We start from the raw sequence: 16,368 nt of genomic DNA on the forward strand, positions 1-16,368 counted from the left end.
ACACAAGCCAGGCTGACATCATTCTGCATTCACATTGAGGTTACAGGTATCCTGCCAAGCACTTGTTTTTAATAGCTTTTTATTTTTCCAAATACAGGCAAAGATAGTTTTCAACATTCACTTTTACAAAACCTTGTGTTCTAAATTTTTCTCCCTCCTTCACTGCACTTCCTCTCACAGACAACAAACAATCCACCATAGGTTAAATATGCAATTCTTCTAAGCATATCTCCATATTTGTCATGCTGGGCGAGAGAAAAAAAAAATCAGATCAAAAGTTGAAAGAAAAAATGAGAAAAAAAGCAAGCAAACAAACAAATACAAAAAGTGAAAATACTATGCTTTGATTCATATTCAGTCTCCATTGTTCCCTCTCTGGATGTGGATGGCTCTTTCCATCACAAGTCTATTGGAATTGCCTTGAATCACCTCATTGTTAAAAAGAGCCAAGTCCATCACAACTGATCATCACATGATCTTGTTATGGCTATGTACAGCGTTCTCTTGATTCACTTTACCTAGCATCAGTTCATGTAAGTCCAGCATTTTCTGAAATCAGCCTACTCATCATTTCTTATAGAACAATAATATTCTATTATCTTCATATACTATAACATCCAGCCATTCCCCAATTGAAGGGCATCCATTCATTTTCTGGTTGCTTGCCACTGCAAAAAGGGCTGCTACAAATATTTTTGCATATATAGGTCCTTTTCCCTCCTTTAAGATTTCTTCAGGATGCAGATCCAAAAGAGACACTGCTGGATCAAAGGGTATGCAGAGTTTGATAGCCTTTTGGGTATAATTTTAAATTGCTTTACAGAATGGTTAGATCAATTCACAACTCCACCAACAAGGCATTAGTGTTTCAATTTTCCTGTATCCTCTCCAACAATCATCATTATCTATTCCTGTCATCTTAGCTAATCTGAGAGGTGTGAAATAGTACCTCAAAGTTGTCTTAATATGCATTTCTCTAATCAATATTGATTTAGATCATTTTTTCATTTGACTAGAAATTAATTTAATTTCATCGTCTGAAAATTTTTCATATCCTTTGACTATCAATTGGGGAACGGCTTGTATTCTTATAAATTTGAGTCAATTCTTTCATATGTTTTAGAAATGAGGCCTTTATCAGAAACACTGGATATAATTTTTTCCCCAGTTTTCTGTTTCCTTTCTAATCTTGGCTGCATTGGTTTTGTTTGTACAAAAACTTGATTGTAATCAAGATTATCTATTTTGCCTTTCATGATGTTCTCTAGTTCTTTTTTGGCATAAAATCCTCCCTTCTCCAAAGATCTGAGAGGTAGAATATACCTTGTTCTCATAATCTGCTTATAGTATCCCCCTTTATATCTAAATCATGATCTCTTTCTACCTTATCTTGGTATAGGTAGATGTTCATATCTCTTTCTCTGAGTGTGTATCTCTCTCTGTCTCTCCTCTCTCTGTCTCTGTCTCTGTCTCTCTCTGTCTCTGCCTCTGTGTATGTGTGTGTGTGTGTATAGGGTGTTAGATGTGAGTCAGTGCCTAGTTTTGTCAAATAGTGAGTCTTTATCCCAGAATCTGGGCTTATCAAATACTACATTACAATAGTCCTTGACTGTTGTGTCTCGTGAACCTAACCTATTCCACTGGTCTACTTCTCTATTTCTTAGCCTGTACCAAATGGTTTTGATGACCACTGCTTTATAATATAGTGTCAGGTTTGGTACAGCTACTGCCAAGCATTTATAAAGCACTTAGACTATGTGCTAAACACTTCGCTAGTACTATCGCATTGATCCTCTCAATAACTAGGAGGTCGGTGCTATTGTGATCCCATTTTATAGTTGAGGAAACTGAGGCAGACAGAGATTCAGTGACATGATAATTGCACATTAGTAAGTGTTTAAGGAGATATTTGAACTGAGATCTTTTTGCCTCCAGGCCCAGAGCTCTAGGCAGCCATCTAGCTGTGCCTTCAAACAACCTTAAAAAACAACAACAATGGTTTCTTCAGAAATAAAGAGCTAAACTATCAAAATCCTGAATTTGGGGAATGAAGACAAGACAGTCCCTCGGGATTCTGCTGTTCGTGTGCTGCAATGTTTATGAAATAATTCGGGGGTGTTATCCTAACATAGGACAATATACTAAACAGCATCAGGAAAAGCTGAGTTCAGATCCTACCTCAGCTACTGGAAATTGGGTAAATCATTTATGCTCTAAGACCTTCCAACCTAGAGCGCTCTCTCTCTCTCTCTCTCTCTCTCTCTCTCTCTCTCTCTCTCTCTCTCTCTGTCTGTCTCAGTCTCTCTCTGTTTCTGTCTCTCTCTCTGTCTCTCTCTGTGTTTCTCTTTCTCTCTCTGTGTCTCTCTCTTTCTCTGTCTCTCTCTGTCTCTGTCTCTCTGTCTGTCTCTGCCTGTCTCTCTCTCTCTCTCTCTCTGTCTGTCTCTGTCTCTATCTCTCCTCTCTCTGTCTCTGTCTCTCTGTCTCTCTCTCTGTCTCTCTGTCTCTGTCTCTCTATCTCTGTCTCTCTCTCTCTCTCTGTCTCTCTGTCTCTCTCTCTCTCTGTCTCTCTGTCTGTCTCTCTATCTGTCTCTCTCTGTCTCTGTCTCTCTCTCTGTCTCTGTCTGTCTCTCTATCTCTGTCTCTGTCTCTCTATCTCTGTCTCTCTCTCTGTCTCTGTCTCTGTGTGTTTCTTTTCTGGCATATTCTACAGTGAGGAAGAGGAGGAGAAAGATGATGATATTGAGGAGGTGAGCTGCTCACTTAACCTCTCTGGTGCCAGGCTTTCAAATGCTTGCAAGTTAAGTTACTGGGAATTTTCTGAACCAAAGCTGTCCAATTATGGACTGAAACAAATTCAAAGTATAAGAACAAAGCATCACAGGGGAAATATTTTTGGAAATTATTTGCTGCCTTAATAACAATAGCTAGCATTTCTTTTTTTTAAGCTTTTTATTTTCAAAACATACGCACGGATAATTTTTCAACACTGACCCTTGCATAGCTTGTGTTTCAGATTTTCTCCTTCTTCTCCCTATCCCCTCCCCTAGATGGCAAGCAATCCAATATATGTTAAACATGTTAAAATATTTGTTAACTTCAATATGTGTAAACATATTTATATAATTCTCTTGCATAAGAAAAATCAGATCAAAAAGGAAAGAAAATGAGAAAGAAAACAAAATGCAAGCAAACAACAAAAAGAGTGAAAATACTGTTGTGATCCACACTCAGTTCCTAAAATCCTGTGTCTGGGTATAGATGGCTCTCTTCATTACAAGATCATTGGAGCTAGCATCAGCCATCTCATGGCTGAAAAGAGCCACGTCCATCAGAATTGATCATCATATAGTATTGTTGTTGAAGTGTATAATGATCTCCTGGTCCTGCTCATTTCACTCAGCATCAGTTCACATAAGTCTCTCCAGCCCTCTCTGAAATCATCCTGCTGGTCATTCCTTATAGAACAATAATATTCCATAACATTTATATACCACAATTTATTCAGCCATTCTCCAATTGATGGGCATCCATTCAGTTTCCAGTTTCTTCCACTACAAAGAGACTTGCCACAAACATTCGTGCACATACGTATCCCTTTCCCTCCTTTAGTATCTCTTTGGGGTATAAGCCCAGTAGAAACACTGCTGGATCAAAGGGTATGCACAGTTTGATAACTTTTTGAGCATAGTTTCAAATTGCTCTCCAGAATGGCTGGATGTGTCCACAACTCCACCAACAATGTATTGCCATCCCAGTTTTCCCACATCCCCTCCAATGTTCGTCATTATCTTTTCTGTCATCTTAGCTACTATGACAGGTATATAGTGGTATCTCAGAGTTGTTTTAATTTGCATTTCTCTGATCAATAATGACTTAGAGCACCTTCTCATATGATTACAAATAGTTTTAATTTCTTCATCTGAAAATTGTTCATATACTTTGACCATTTATCAATTGGAGAATGGCTTGGATTCTTATAAATCTGAGTCAATTCTCTATATATTTTAGAAATGAGGCTTTTATCCGAATCCTTAAATGTGAAAATGATTTCCCAATTTATTGCTTCCCTTTTGATCATGTCTGCATTAGTTTTGTTTGTACAAAAACTTTTTAACTTAATATAATCAAAATTATCTATGTGGTGTTCAATTATGAGTTCCAGTTCTTCTTTGGACACAAATTCCTTCCTTCACAGATCTGAGGTAAACTATCCTATCTTCCTCTAATTTGCTTATAATATCACTCTTTATGTCTAAATCACAAATCTATTTGGATCTTATTTTGATATGTAGTGTTAGGTGTGGGTCTATGCCTAATTTCTGCCATACTAGTTTCCAATTTTCTCAGCAGTTTTTGTGAATTCTTATCCCAAAAGCTGGGGTCTTTGGAGTTGTCAAATACTAGATTGCTATAGGTATTGACTATTTTCTCCTGTGAACTTAATCTATTCCACTGATTGACTAGTCTGTTTCTTAGCCAGTACCAAATGGTTTTGATGACCACTGCTTTATAATATAGTTTTAGGTCTGGCACAGAATAGCTAGCATTTCTAAAGAACTTTAAGTTTAATAAAGCATTTTACATGTATTATCTCCTTTCATCCCCACAACAATCTTGAGGTAGGGGGAGGAGTTACTATTATTATCCCCATTTTGCAAAATGGGGAAACTGAGGCAGACAAAGTAAAATGATTTGCTCAGCATTCCACATCCACGAAGGATCTGACAATAGATTTTAACTCAGCTATTTCTAATTTTAAGTCTCCTTTACCTATCAAGTCACTTAGTTGTCTTTAAGTATTCTGAGAATACACAAGTTATAAAATAGCTCTTTCAGGCTAATTTAACCAATAGAGTTAAGTGGAAAATAATAACTGGCCTAGAGCATCTTAAACTTTATAGAGCACTTTATATTCATCCTCTTGATTCCTGAAACAACTCTGGGAGGTCGGTGCTATGGATGTGAATTAGTATTATTGCCCATCCCAGTTACCCCCTTCCCAAGGAAGAGATGAGATGTAGAGAGAAGAAGGGGCTTATCCGTGATCTATCAGCTAGCAAATGTCAAACATTGGCTTTGAAGCTGGTCCATTCTGTCCCCAGGCCCCACGGGGCCACACTGTCTTTCAGTGGCTGGGATGCCTCATCATCTCATTTCATCTTTCCTGTGACCCAGTTCTACTCCTGACCAGTGGTTGTCCAATGCTTCTCTCAAGACCTCAGCTAACCATCTGTAAAATAAGATGGTTGGGCTGGATCTCCAAGGACCCATGCAGCTCTAAGCCTCATGCCCTATGATTTGGAAGTTCATTTTCTTTCTCTCAAGCCCCACATTGGTGAAAAAATTCAGTTCTTTCTTTTTCTATATGCACCTACTGTGTGCACACAGAACTTGGCACATAATAGGTGCTTAATAAATAATTGTGAAATGATTAATTACTAAAGGAAGCCTCTCCTAGAGAGCTTCTTTCCATCCAGCATTCCAAGTTCATCCATATCCATGAACTTTTGAGTGACATTTGCCCCCAAATATGTAAGGATAGAGGGAGAGAAAAGAAATGAAATGCAGCTGATACTTAGACTGTGATTGAAAACCAGTCCTGAGAAGCCATTGAGATACAATTCCTGGAGAATTCACTAGCTAGGGTTCAGTCATGAAGAGTCAATGGAACCACCATCTTCCCATAATTATGGATTATAGTCACACCTGTGCTGGCTCAGACACTCCATTAGAAGGGAAGAAGTGAGTGCTTTAATTTTCTCAGACGGACAACTATATGGAACTCATGATTTTCACCCAAGTTAGAGCACTACAACATCCTCTTCTTTGCCAGCTATTAAAATGTCTGGTACAGTCCCCCTCTCAAAAAAAAGTCCAAAATTTAGCAGAAAAATCGAAGGACGCTTTCTGTCTCATTAAGACCAGAAAGAGAAAAACGGAAAGATTTCCATGGTGGAAAAGTTGTGAACTTTGAATTGTTCCATCTTCAAAAAGTGAATGAATTTTGATTTTATTTATTTTGTGTCGATCTCTGAATGTAACTAGTATGGAATGCAAAAATTGGTAAGTGAATGAAATGATTTTTCTATGTAAGATAATTCAGAAAAGCATTCAACTAAATGAATGTCACATGACAGGCAATAGTTTTAGTTCTAAATCATGGGATTCCTTAATGTTAGTATTAAGTTTATAATTTCCTGCATTCTAATTTTAGGAAATGTTCATATAAGAAATGTTGTTAATTTGAAATATAATACCCAGAGCATAATGCATTTGGATTACATCTAGTACTTAGCACCACGCTTGGCTTCTTAATAAATGTTGACTGATTGATTGATGATTGATTTTCTGGCTCCTCTCTTAGTCTGAATGATGTAATTTTATAATTTTGAGCCGCTACTCTTTGGAGACTTGCCTTGAAGGCAGAATGCCTTTTTGGATAAAGGCTGTCTCTCAAATACATTTGAGAATGCTCTGGTTGGTCAAAAATTCATTGTTGATTTGAGAAGACTCATTATCTGGGAAAGCCTTTGCCAGACCCTCAAAATTTTCAACCCTGCTATGATCAACTTTGTGGGGAAATGGAAAAGAAAAAAAAAAAAAAAGAAAGAAAACAAAAGAATTACTTGAAAGGAGTATGCAATAGAGTCTTTTGTGAATTCCACCCAAAACCTAAATATAATTACATTACAAGGGTTCTAAGATCCTACCCAGTCCATCTATTCACAACCAAAGTGGCAAATAATTTAAGTTTGCTTATGGTGTAGAAGTGATTTATATAATAAATTGTCTGAATACTGATTATGAAAATTATGAAATTGTAGCTAGAATACTATTTATTGAAGTTATATCTTTGAGCCAACAGACTTCAGTTTAAAGAATTTTTCTTTTTTCTCCTTTAGGGGCTAATATTCAATGCCTCAAGACAGCCAGGTTAAGAGTAGCCAAGTTTAAAATTTATGTTTTTATATTTATGCATATATATTCTGTATTCACTTTATGCATATAGCTCCAAAATAGGAATATTTTCTTAATTTTTTTCTTATTTGATTTTCATATTAGGATGTATTTAAACTAAAAAGAAAATGATAAATGCTTTTGGAAGTTCCTTGTGGGTATGTGATAAGGACTGAAAAAAAATTTTTTTATTTGTTGTTATTGCAACATGGAAAATTACTCTATCCTTAGCCAAAGGAATTCTAATTTGATTTGTTCCAGATTTTTAATTCAGGCATAACTGTTTGATTATGGTGAAATAAATACTCTAGTATTCACAGGAAATTCCAAGAGTTACCAGCAGAGAGTATCTTCTGGAAAATACCACTGGTTTCTGACTGGAAAAGTTGAGAGAATGGTCTCTTGACTCTGTTTCTCCACTGTGCTATTTCCATTCTGAAGAATTTGAACCTGGCTGTAATACTCAGTGAGTAATACAGAATTCGCTTACATGGTTGGCTATTCCAAAAGGCAGCTATTAATGTTAACCTGAAATCAAACAGAGCTGAGGTTTTGTTTTTCCTATTATACTTAGGGTAGATCAGTCTGTGACTTTAGACTTAAATTTGAGGAAATACTTTTGATGTGGTAATAGTTTTCATAGCAAATTTCTCTGACTATGGCAGGAGACTTGCAAATGTTTTATAGATGAATCCTATTGATAGATGATTGATATGATTACATTGTGCAGTTCTGAGCTACTATCATGAAATGCAAGTAAAATTGCTTTGATTTTTCTTTTCTAAACTTGTAATCATTACTTGTTTCGACTTCCTAGCTTAGGCACCTAGGGAAAATCCATTTTCAGACTTGCCATTTCCTTGTTCATTGATTTAATACTTATGTATTTATAAACACAATATCACATCTTTTCTGAACGCTGTGAGGACAGCATATATCCTCGAAGATTCAAAGATGTAAAAGCTTTCATTTTTCATAGTTTGCAAATCTATTTTTTTGCATAGTTTGCAATTCATTTTGAGTAAAGCAAGAAACAAGACTGTCTATAAACATTTTTGGTGTCCATTGGGTAAAAGAATCTACTCGAAGGACCTGTGACAGCTCTAATTATATTGATAGCTTTAAAACTTCCACAATGTAAACAATAAAAAAGGCTAAATAATATCACAATCCCAAAGGAAATATTGTAATTTTGATCCTGGAGATAATTGAGAAGATGGCCCAAGAGGGAGAACAAAGACCATACACAGTCCCCCTCAGGTCCTCTTGAATATTTGCAGGTTGGCTTTGACTTACAAAAGACCATTAAATTTTTATTTTCTTTGGCCAAAAAAAAATTGAGTTGTAGTCACACACCCCCAACCTCAGGCTTTGGATAGAGGTGAGTCGTTATCTAGAACATCTCAAGTTGGATTGAAGCTCTCATCGCTAGAATTGTTCTAATTAGTTGTGAAGAGACTTTTCAATCATAATTTTCAAATATAATTGTTTGAGGTTTCCAATACTATCAAGAGAAAGAGGAAGGACTTGTTTTACAAAGTTAGGTTCTCAATATTTTTTAAAAGACTCTGTTTTTAGCCTATGGATAGAATTATCCGTACCATGGACAGGGTTCAGATGGAGGAAGAACAAATAAGCCTGTGAAAAGTGGGTCATGAAGAGTGGGACATGACTGGAAAATGACTGAACAAGAACAGCAGGTCTCATAATTTGATTTAATTCGATTTTTTCAACAACATTGTGAGATAAGCTATTAACATTGGCCCCATTTTATAGAAAGAAAATTGCGATTGAGGTAGATTATGGACTTGCGTGGCTTTGGGCAAACCTTTCTGTTCTTTGAATGATCCACTGCACTGATGTCTTCTTCCCAGTCTGGATCTGAAGTTCTTTTAAAGGAGGTGGGGGAGAAATCCAGAGAGTCCAGGCCTGAGGATGCTCCCACAGATCCTGGGGAGGAGGCAGGAGCAGTATGGGATAGAGTCAGGAACATTTACTCTGCCTTTTAAGGAGAGAGAAAAGCAGTTAATTCCTCTTCTTGTTCAGAGCCTTTTTTCTGGGCCGGCATAAATCATCCAAGGTCCCCCTGGCAGGCACCTGTGTCCCAGGGTGTTCTCAGACAGGTAGCACTGAGCCCAAGCCGGCTGACTGGTTCTTGCAGGGACCCTCCGGACACCTCTTAGCCCTCTCCCACCGCGTGTGTCAGTCCATTCTTCTCCTCCTGTCCTTCCAGGATTCCCCTAGAGAGGGTCCACCCAACGTGCAGCCAGCCAGCCTTCCAGGAGCCCCTGAGGGTCTCGGCCACCCCGAGGTGTCCCCACTGTTCCCCTTCTTCTCCTTGCCTTTGACAATGTTTCTGATTCTCTGCACACCCGAGAGCGGGCTCAGAGAAGGTGCAGACCCAGAGATAGGGGAGAAAGATAAACCCTGAGAGAAGCCGAAGAGGGACCAGAAGGAGGGATGGATTCTTCCCCGGCAGGAAAAAGTCAGGGACAGAATGAAAGCAGTTACTCTCACTTGCCGGCGGAGAGAAGGTCACAGCAAATGGGCACACCGAAGGGAAGAGGGGTTAGCGCAGTGGGGATCCCCAAGAACTGAGGAGGCCCCCTCCCTGGTCGCACGGATGTCCTGGCTAAGATCGCTCCTTGGGTTGGCCGTTCACCGGACTGGCTCTTCCAGTCCTTCCAAGCTCACCAGCTCATGACTTGATGCAGATGAAGGAGACCAGGAAAGAGGAGAGAGCTTTCTGGCTCAGGAGCCGATCATTAAGGGACTTTGGGGTACCGTGCAGGAGGGGGATAGGGCGTAGGAGATGCCATTCCTAGTCTGCCAGAGAAGGAAGCTGAGAGCGGCCCATCCTGCCTTCCCAGGTGAGCAGACTCAGCGAGCCTCCTGGGGGCTCCTCGGATTTTACGTGGCCCTCATTGGGCGGCCTCCCCTTACCCTTGCTTTGAGATCTCTCCCCGTCCTAGGCAGAGCATCCCACTGTCCAAGGCTCCAAGGGGCTGGGACTTCAGTAGGTGACCATCCCTTTCGTCATCGCAAATCAGTTTCTGTAACTGGCAAGTGACCTCCGGGAGCCGCTGCGGCTGACGTCGTCCCTCGGATGGTCAACTTGGAGCCCCCCACCAGGCCCCTGCTTGCTGCCTTCCCGGCTCCGTGGAAGCGGCCAGACTTGGCCTTCTGCTGCTGAATCCCCGGACCCCCCGAGACAGGACTAAGGGGGAGTTCCATTTTACACTTAGGACAAGTTGACTTACCTAGGGTCACACAGCTTGTAAGTTCCAATGCCCGAATCTGATTCTTGCTATCAGGGCTCAGTTCCCTGCCCATCCTGCCCCTGGCACAAATCCACGATTCTCACGGTTGCAAAATCATTGATTTCCCCTCTCCCCTTGTGGACCAGGGATCAAGGACCTTTGGAAATGGCACTCTAGTGTTCTGATCTTTCCTTCGGGCCGAGATGGAACGCTGACCAAGCATAGCCCTGAGAGCACTGGACAGAAGCAAATCGGGGGAAAGAGGCAGGGAAACTCCCCCCAGCACTGGCAAGCTTGGGCGGGGTGAGGGAGGGGGCAGAGCAGGTGGCACCTGGCCTGAAGGTCGGCCCGGGCCAGAGGGGGCCTCTCGCCAGCCATTGGTGTGGATAGGGAACGGCTGTCCCTAGAAACTGGACCCCAGGGGCTCGGCCCACAGCAGCTCTGCCACAGAGCCGACCAGTGCCTTGCTTATAGCGGACCGTGGAAGTCAGATGGATTCTTCCAAGAAGAGACAGCCCAGGGAAATTCAGAGGCCTTCATCCCGAGTCCAAACACCCAAGACTGTTGGGAGAAAAGCATCGTGCTGTGGAGAGGGTCCCTGCTGGACTGTGCTGAAACAGCCAGGCAGGGACAGAAATGGAAGGAGAGGGTCCGGTCCTCCAGGGCCTCCCCACCAGCACCACTTGTCTGTCAGCTGATTAATGCCCCTCAAAACCTCTCCTCCCCACCTCCGGGAGACCATCGCTTCCTGTTTTGGTGCAGAAATGATCTATAAGAGCTACATGAGGGCAGATCTGGCCCTTTCTAGCTGCGAGACCCTGGGCAAGTCACTCGGCCCACTTGCCTCAGGAGAAGGAAATGGAAAACCATTCCTGTAGCTTTGCCAGTAAAATCCCAGATGGGATCGCGAAGAGTCAGGACCGAACAAAATGTGTTCATATGGTATTCTAAAGTCTTTACAACCCTGGGAAGCAGGTGATTCTGCCCGTTTTATACTGGGAGAAACTAAGGCAGACCCAGAACTGAATCTGAGCTCAGATCAACCTCCTGCCAGGCCCAGGGCCCTCTTCACTGTGCCAGCTGGGGCTCAGACCAACAGCCTCCGTCCGAATGCCAGCCCTTAGCAAAGGGTGATGAGCCCGCAGTTCTAGGGTTGGCAGGGGCCTAGGATGCCAGCTTGTCCGACAGCCTTCTTGCACTGAGGGGCAAGGGAGTCTGTGCAGGAAGAGGAGGGACGGGGCACTCGTGGGTGGGCAGAAGCAAGAGTCGGTCTGTCAGTCAGTCAATGAGCATTTACCGAGGGCTACTATGTGGGTCAGATGCTGCATGCAGGGGGGCAAGATGGGGAGGGAGTCGGGGGCAAGGAAGGAAGGAAATTTGCCCAGAGACCCCGTGGGCAGCCGAGGCTCTGGAACTCTGGGCCTTCTGGTCTGCCTTAGACAGTGGTCACGGTGGACCCCAAGCTTGGGTAGGGAAGGGCTGGGCCTTTGGGGAGCAGTGGGGCCCCTGAACCTGGACCTTCTGGTCTGCTTTAGATACCCACATAAAGGTCAGAGTGGACCCCAAGCTAGGCTTGGCTGAGCCTTTGGGGATACAGAAGCAGGAGCACTCTCAGGATAGGAGGAGGACTTAGATAAGCCTTCCCCCTTCCCATGGTTGCCAGAGGGGGAACAACAAGGGGTGCTCAAGGGTGAGGGACAGTGGGGGGCAGGACCCACCCAGAAGCAGGAGGAGGTGAGGAATTTGGCAGTGTCCTGTGGGCAGCCAGGGGCTGGCAGCTCAGTCTGCCCTTCCCCCCATCCCAGCAGGGGCATTCCTGGCTCCGAGGCAGAAGGAGGGGAAGGAAGCTCATTCCCATTACTCCAATCGTCCTCCCCCAAATCCTCCCCTTCCCCTGACTGCCAGCCTCCAATCAGCCTTTAATTTAGTAATTAAGCAACCCATCAACGAGTTAATTTATATAATCATTACTAACAAATAAAGGATAAATAAAGAAATTAATTAATAATTAATTAAATGATTGATTAATCTGCCTCCTTGGGAGGGGGCTGGCTATGAAACCTGACTCTACCTGTGGGACCCCTCCCCAGGACTCAGTTTCCTCTTCGGTATAAATAGGGAGCTGCACTTGACGGCCTCCACCTCGGCGGCTTCCCTCAGTCTCCCGCCGGGGCAGGCTCCCACCGGTTCATGTCCGGACCCCTCAAGGGGCTCCTCTCTGGCCTCCCTGCCTCCATTTCCCCCCCCCCACGCCCATCCAGCCCCTCCTCAGAAAACAAAGGACTTTTCCTAACCCTTTGATGTGACCATTCCATGCCCCATCATTTACTGTCCGGGGGTGGAAGCAGGAAGGGAAGGGAGCCGGAGCCGGGTCAGCGCCCCGGGCCCGGAGCCGGAGCCGGTCCTTCCTCCCCTTCCTCCTTCGCCTTCCCCCTCTCCGGCTGCCTGGCTCCCGGACTCCTCCCGCTTCTGCCGCAGCCCCCCCGGTCCCGGTCCCAGCCCCGCGTCAGGTGCTCAGCCTCCGGGACCGAAGAGAATTTGCGCTCTCCCGGGCCGCACAGCCCTCACAGGGATCGGAAGGGGCGGAAGCCGCTCGGGCTGGGCGGCCGCAGGGATTTCAGACGGGCCCTGCTGGGCCGGAGGGAGCGGCCCGCTCCTGGGCCGGGGGCCGCCAGCCCCGGACACTGCAGGGCCTTCGGGAAGAGGTCCGCAGTTCCCCGGAGGAGTCCCGCCTCCCATCCGCCTAGGAAAGGCCCGCACCGCAGGTTGTGCAGGATCAGCCCCGATCGCTTTGATCTTTCTCCCCCAAGGCGATTCCATAAACTTTGGGTGGAAACGCGTCGGGAGAGAGAATCATGGAGACTGAATTCTCCTGGTTTTTCCCTTTTGAGCTAACTTTTCTCTCCCAACATGATTCTATATAAAAAATGAATGTACACGTAAAATAAAAAATTTAAAAATGTTGTTTTACATGGGACTGAGGAAAATAAAAAAATTAATGGAAAAAAAAGGAATAATAAAGCTCTTCCATGGTAAAAACAAAACAAAAATCACCTCACTTTGGATATTTATGCCTTCCACAGCCGGGTCCCCTCCTGCCTATCCCGGCTTCCTATATCTCACTTTCGCCACCCCATAGATTCTTCCATCCAGTGTCAGTGGCCTCCTGGCTGCTCCTTGCACAAGACCGGTCTTCTCCATCTCCCGATCCAGGCTTTTGTCCCGCAGATCCCCATGCCTGGGATGCTCGTCCTCCTCCCCTCTGTTGCCTGGATTCTCCATGGGAATTTTTGGGGGTAATCAGAGTTAAGCAATTTGCCGGAGTCATACAGCTTGTAAATGTCAAGTGTTTCCATTTGAACTCTGATCCTGAATTATTAAGCAAACCTTCATTTCGTGTCCCAGAAAATGGGACCTAGAGAAGGGACTTTCCTTGAGGTCCCACAGCAGGTCATTTCTCAGGCAGAAATTGTCCTCCACTCACTCAATAACAGCTCAATTGTCCTCTATCTTCCTCAAGCCTCATGCTCTCCCTCCCACCTCCCAGCCTCTGCTTGCCCCTTCCCCGTGCCTGGAATGGCCTTCCTGGCCCTGTGATATTCCTGTTTGTCCCCTAAAGCCCAAATCAGACATCACCTCCTCTTGGAAGCTTCCCAAGGTTCCTCTGTGAGGGTGTGGGGTCCCCCCTGCACCTCACAGACCACTTAGTCCTGGAAGTCTTTAGTGAACAGATCCCCTAATATTGTAAATGGTCAGTTTGTATGTTCTCTGCCCGACTGTGACTCCCAGGAAAGCAAGAAAAGGTTTTATCATCAGGCAGGTGTTTAATAAATATTTGCTGAGATAATCTGAGAGGGAGGGCACAGATCCCAAGATTTCCGGGCAGAGAGAGGCCGCCCCCTTATTTTAAAGATGGGGGGGACGACGATCCAGAGGGCCACAGGCCTGGAGTTGGGAGGGACCAGAGAATCACCCAGGTGGTAGGTAACTGGCCTCTAACGGAGGTCCCCTGGCTCCAAAACCAGCCTTATTACTCCTTTTCAGCTGTGGCCTATATCTGGTTTAACCTGCTAATTAACATTCTTTTCTGACTTTCTTAAGTCTTAAATCAACAAAACAATGGGTCTAGTTCTGATCTCTAAGGGATAAATGCTCACACTGATAATTTAACAATTGGTTCTGATAATTTAACAATTGGTTCTGAGGGTCCAGTTCCTAGATTAGGCCTCTTCACAATTTGATAAATTGAATTGAATTAATGCTGTGGTCATTATAATTGACTAAATTAAGTAGGAGGGCAAGAGCTGGACCATACTCGTCCCTCCGACCAACCAAGCCCCTTTCCTCTGTCTCTCCCAGAGGGGGAGGCCACGACAGACCCAATCTCTCAAGTTCGGCATCCTCTAGACCTCAGTTTCCCCATCTCTCAATGGCACTGATAGAGAGGTTGGCCTGTGAGGGATCGCTCTGGGCCTAAATCCTGCAGACAGGGCCCCTTACAGAGAGCTTCCGGTGCCCGAGGCTCTGGTTTCCACAATCCTGTGACCAAACAGAGCCTGGAAGCCTATTATCACTAGGTCTCTGGGAAGCTGCCCAGCCCTGACCAGATTCATGAAAACATAAATTCTGAGAAGCAAACATGAGGTCGCATGGAGTTTTCCCAAAATTTATTTTATTTGAAGAAACACAATAAGGAAAAAAGAATGTTGGAATCTTTACAATCTTTGGAATCTTTATTTTAAAGAAGAACAAGAACTCCAACAAAAGAAAAACAGAAAAGTAATACCAAAAAAATGAAACAAAAGAGAAAAAAACATTATCATGTGCCTGGCAGAACATCAGGGAGGATTATATATATATATATATATATAATTAAGTAGGAGGGCAAGAGCTGGACCATACTCGTCCCTCCCCAGCTCCATCCCCTTCATTTCTTTACAGATTTTGGAGGATGATACACCCTTCATGATATATATGTAGTATTCCCGATGTGAGTAGGTTTTCAGAACTAAGAGTCCTCTTCCCTGCTCTAATGCCTCTGGGTCTATTCTTCCTCTGCACCTCATTTATATTGCATGATTACTATTTTTACCTTTACTCTGTCAATCTTCCTTTGAGTTTACCCTATTGTTGATGTAAATCTTAAACATAAAGTATACATCTGCTGATAAGTTTTGTACAATTCTAATTGTAGCTCCAGCATATTTGAATTGTTTTTTTCTTGTTTCTTGAAAAAATTTATTTTTCATCTGGGGGTTTTGAAATTTGACAATAATATTCATATGTGTTTTCCACAAAAGGATCTCTTTGAGATGGTAATTCATGGATTTTTTTTCTATTAATTTTCTAAGATTATTTCTTGCATTATTGTATCAAGGTTCTCTTTCTCATCACAATTTTTTGGCAGTCCAATTATTCTTATTTTCTCTTCTTGATCTATCTTCTAGATCTGTTGTTTTTCTTATGAAATGTTTCACATTCTGTTCTATTTTCTCATTCTTTATAACCTATTTTATTATTTGTTGGTCTCCCATAGCTTCACTGGCTTCCCCTTTTCATCTTTGAGATTTTGTAACTTCTTTTCTTACTGGTTAACTTGTTTTCATAATCTTGTTTTTCTTGAATGCTTTAAATTTTTTTCTTTAGTTTTTCCTCTCTCATTTGAGTTTTGAATTCTTTTTTGAGTTCTTCTATAAATTCTCTCTGGGTAGGGAACCATTTCACATTACTCTTTGGAATAGATTTTTTTTTTATTTAAGTGTCCTCCTCTGAAGATGAACCCCAATCTTCCCTGTTCTCACAATATGTTTCAATGATGAGGTTCTTTCTTCTTTGGTGGTTCATTTTTTTTTTAATGAAAGGTATTAGTGTGAGCATCTCAAATCGTGAGGTGGGAAGGTGTCTCATGCTTCCTTTCAGCTCTCCCCTCTGACCAGGACCCCCAAACCAAGGGCTCCATCTTTCTGCAAGTGCCCCCAGCCAGCAACGTCTCTTTCCCCCACCTCTGTACTGGCCCAGTGCTGGTTCCTTCTCATCCAGGGCCCTGGCCATCCCACTCTATCTTCCTGGACTCAAAGCCCGACTCCATAAACCCTCTGGGAGGTGGAGGTCTCTGAGGTTCCTGCTGAGGTTCCAGCCACACCCAGCTTGC

The 16,368-nt window shown here is 43.2% G+C and overlaps 1 long non-coding RNA gene across 2 annotated transcripts; it reads right to left on the reverse strand.

Moving 5' to 3' along the window:
* Window positions 1-8,658: 8,658 nt before the first annotated feature.
* LOC127539665 (uncharacterized) lies at window positions 8,659-13,942 on the reverse strand. Of its 2 annotated transcripts, none has more exons than XR_007948009.1 (2): window positions 10,218-13,942; window positions 8,659-8,959 (listed from the first exon to the last, which is right to left on the reverse strand). It is a non-coding gene; the product is annotated as an uncharacterized LOC127539665 (long non-coding RNA). The 2 variants fall into 2 exon arrangements; XR_007948010.1 differs by lacking the exon at window positions 10,218-13,942 and adding an exon at window positions 9,475-9,890.
* Between the last annotated feature and the right edge of the window lie 2,426 nt (window positions 13,943-16,368).

This window comes from Antechinus flavipes, chromosome 6 (assembly GCF_016432865.1).
Source record: "Antechinus flavipes isolate AdamAnt ecotype Samford, QLD, Australia chromosome 6, AdamAnt_v2, whole genome shotgun sequence".
Classification (NCBI taxonomy): Eukaryota; Metazoa; Chordata; class Mammalia; order Dasyuromorphia; family Dasyuridae; genus Antechinus; species Antechinus flavipes.